At 46.7% G+C, this 3499-nt stretch overlaps 1 non-coding gene across 1 annotated transcript; it reads right to left on the reverse strand.

The window, feature by feature from the left end:
- Nucleotides 1-2087: 2087 nt before the first annotated feature.
- TRNAT-GGU (transfer RNA threonine (anticodon GGU)) lies at nucleotides 2088-2162 on the reverse strand. The gene has a single exon. It is a non-coding gene; the product is annotated as a tRNA-Thr (tRNA).
- Nucleotides 2163-3499: the final 1337 nt, after the last annotated feature.

A 3499-nucleotide genomic window follows, 5' to 3' on the forward strand; every position in this document is an offset into this window, starting at 1 on the left:
CAGGAGTACGGTACGCTACCCTGGAGTACGCAACAAATTGGTTGCGAGCGGTGGGATCGCCTCCAAACGCAACACCTCATAGATCGTTGGCATTTTGGTCCGTGATGGAACGCGCCAACGAAAGGCGCATCCTGAGACCACCCAAACACAACGGGGATGTGTAGTGTGTCACAAAATTTTCGCAAAAGCGGAAATCTTTTGATGTCTACAATGTACCAAGTCGGCTCTATGGGTGGTTCTATAGAGAGGGCTCTTATTTCGCTAACGCGAAATGTGTCGATAGGACCTTCATAGAAACAATGCTTTATAGATCATTTTCTGGATAGGGATTCGTCTTACGGGACGAACAGGTTTCTTCGTTAAGTGCGCTTAGAAATGCCAACACATTTAAAATAAATATGTGTGCGTTACTTTCGTGACGATGACCACTTATCAATACAATAAATATGTTCGTGCCTTTGTTCGTAATTCTGTGTCACCTCTTTGTCGTTTGCTACACAGCTTCGCTGCTTATCCACATTCGCAGAGTGGAATGGCTCATGAGTGTATTGTTCCTTTGCGAACATTAATTCGGGTGCAGGCCGGATCATTGAATTCATTTATTTCAGAACCTAAAGTTCGGTTTCCTTTCGCAATAAATAGTCTAATTATTTTCTAAAAGTGTATCTAAATATGCTTTACGCATGTATGCGACGTTGTATAAATTTCGTTTTTCCTTCCTCCTTGCAACGCCCTTCGAGAGAGGATCGACAGTATTTCCTAAAAAAAAGAAAGAAAACAGAAAGAGAAAGAAACGAAAAGAACAAAAATGAGTGCAGCTCGGGTTCAACGAACGGGATACTCCACGCAAGCTCTTACCGGTTCTTCCAATTCTCAGACTGATCGGAACAAGCGGCGAGGCGCTATCAACCGAACCAACTATACCTCTAACCAGACGAGCGGTAAGTTTTCCCCCAAGAGCTGCGCCTTGCTTTCCGGTCAACCAGGCCGCACTCGAATGGAACTGCGGGCGTGATCAATCACTTGCCTTCTGCTTTATTTCTTCTTCACTGTTTAATATTATTTTGCGTGAGAGACGGTGACCCTACAAATATAGAAAAAAAAACGAAAAAATAAAAACTTAAACGCAGCAGTATCGCTTCTCCCCCATCACCGGAGGAGGATCGTGCGGGAGAACAGTCTTATCGAGGTGGCATTAAAGAACCGGTGGCATTGAAGAACCCTTCTAAAGCTGTAGCTCGCATACGTTGCCAGCAGGGTCCCGGTGTCTAGAAGAGAGGTGCGGGTTTCAAATGAGAGTAAACAAGATGTTCGTACTAGATGACGGCACAAGAAAAAGCTGTAGCGGGCGAGCAGCGAAGGTTAATAGAGAGGTGACGACTCGTACCAAATTCGTCCCTTAATAGGAACGTATACTAAACCTTGAATAAAGGGAAAATGAGACATCCACCCGTTCGTAGCAATTGCTACAAAGGAAACCCATACGGGTTCCTCGAAAGAAAAGCCTCATAGTTGAAGAAAAATTCGTCCTGGTCCGGGACTCGAACCCGGGACCACCGCCTTTCCGGGGCAGCCGCTCTACCATCTGAGCTAACCAGGCGGCTAGCAGATGGCAAAGCGAAGTCGAATTTGTCGACAACACGAAGCAAAGGCAAGAGTTTGACGTAGTAGTTGTGCGGAAACCCGCAAGGTGGAGAGAAGTAATGAATAAAGGGAAAATGAGACATCCACCCGTTCGTAGCAATTGCTACAAAGGAAACCCATACGGGTTCCTCGAAAGAAAAGCCTCATAGTTGAAGAAAAATTCGTCCTGGTCCGGGACTCGAACCCGGGACCACCGCCTTTCCGGGGCAGCCGCTCTACCATCTGAGCTAACCAAGCGGCTAGCAGATGGCAAAGTGAAGTCGAATTTGTCGACAACACGAAGCAAAGGCAAGAGTTTGACGTAGTAGTTGTGCGGAAACCCGCAAGGTGGAGAGAAGTAATGAATAAAGGGAAAATGAGACATCCACCCATTCGTAGCAATTGCTACAAAGGAAACCCATACGGGTTCCTCGAAAGAAAAGCCTCATAGTTGAAGAAAATTTCGTCCTGGTCCGGGACTCAAACCCGGGACCACCGCCTTACCGGGGCAGCCGCTCTACCATCTGAGCTAACCAGGCGGCTAGCAGATGGCAAAGCGAAGTCGAATTTGCCGAAAACACGAAGCAAAGGCAAGAGTTTGACGTAGTAGTTGTGCGGAAACCCGCAAGGTGGAGAGAAGTAATGAACTATGACAATTCGACTTCGCTTTGCCATCTGCTCGCCGCCTGGTTAGCTCAGATGGTAGAGCGGCTGCCCCGGAAAGGCGGTGGTCCCGGGTTCGAGTCCCGGACCAGGACGAATTTTTCTTCAACTATGAGGCTTTTCTTTCGAGGAACCCGTATGGGTTTCCTTTGTAGCAATTGCTACGAACGGGTGGATGTCTCATTTTCCCTTTATTCATTACTTCTCTCCACCTTGCGGGCTTCCGCACAACTACTACGTCATACTAAACCTTGGCGCACGCCTTGGCTCGTGCTCAAGAAGGTGCCGTACACAGCGATATTGGATATCAGTTACCGATAGTTAGCGATCGCCGTTTGTTCCTAGAAGGTTGCAATGCGCTTGATGCATTGCAACCTTCTAGGAACAAACGGCGGTCGTTAATTAGGTGCCAAATTGACTATTAGTGCAATTACAATGATTCAGATATGCGTATCGGTTTCACCGTCCTTCTCACTCCCCTTTTTGGGCACAATAAATATACATACGACTTATGAAAGAAACCGCTTGTTCCATTGAATAAAATTCTTGGGTTTTACGCGCCAAACCCACGACCTGATTATGAGGCACCGTGTAGTGGAGGACTCCGGCTTAATTTCGACTATTGTCAAAATTGTCACAATTAATCCGGGGGCGCGTTAAGGATCCTCAGGCATACCTGGGGATCTTTAACGTGCCTCCCATGCACAGGACATGGGCGTTTCTGTATTTCGCCACCACCGATCGAAACGCGGCCGCCGCGGCCGTGATTCGACCCCGCGACCTCGTGCTTAGCAGCGCAACACCATAGCCGCTAAAACACGATGGCGGGTCTGCTTGTTCACGAGAACAGCGTGCTAAATGACGGTAAGTTACAGCCGAAAACAGCGGTTACATTTCATAAAAACCATAAGAACTTCCCAAACCAACGACCTGACGCAACTCAGTGAAATTAAGACAGCAAGTGGAACATGGAAATTAGAAAATTTGGACGTTACGACCATATATACATGATTCCGTGGTAGATGACCGAAGGGTCCCTCTTTTGCTTTTTCTTTTTTTTTTTTTACTAATACTTCAATGACACGGGTATCTTTCGATCCCGCTCATGGTCGATTTGAATCAAAAGTGATCGTATATGGATCGACATTACTGGCTTAAACAATTATTGATTGACTGAACAATGAATGAATGTGGTTTCTGAGGTGTTAGTGCA

The sequence above is a fragment of the Dermacentor variabilis genome, chromosome 6 (assembly GCF_050947875.1).
Source record: "Dermacentor variabilis isolate Ectoservices chromosome 6, ASM5094787v1, whole genome shotgun sequence".
NCBI lineage: Eukaryota > Metazoa > Arthropoda > Arachnida > Ixodida > Ixodidae > Dermacentor > Dermacentor variabilis.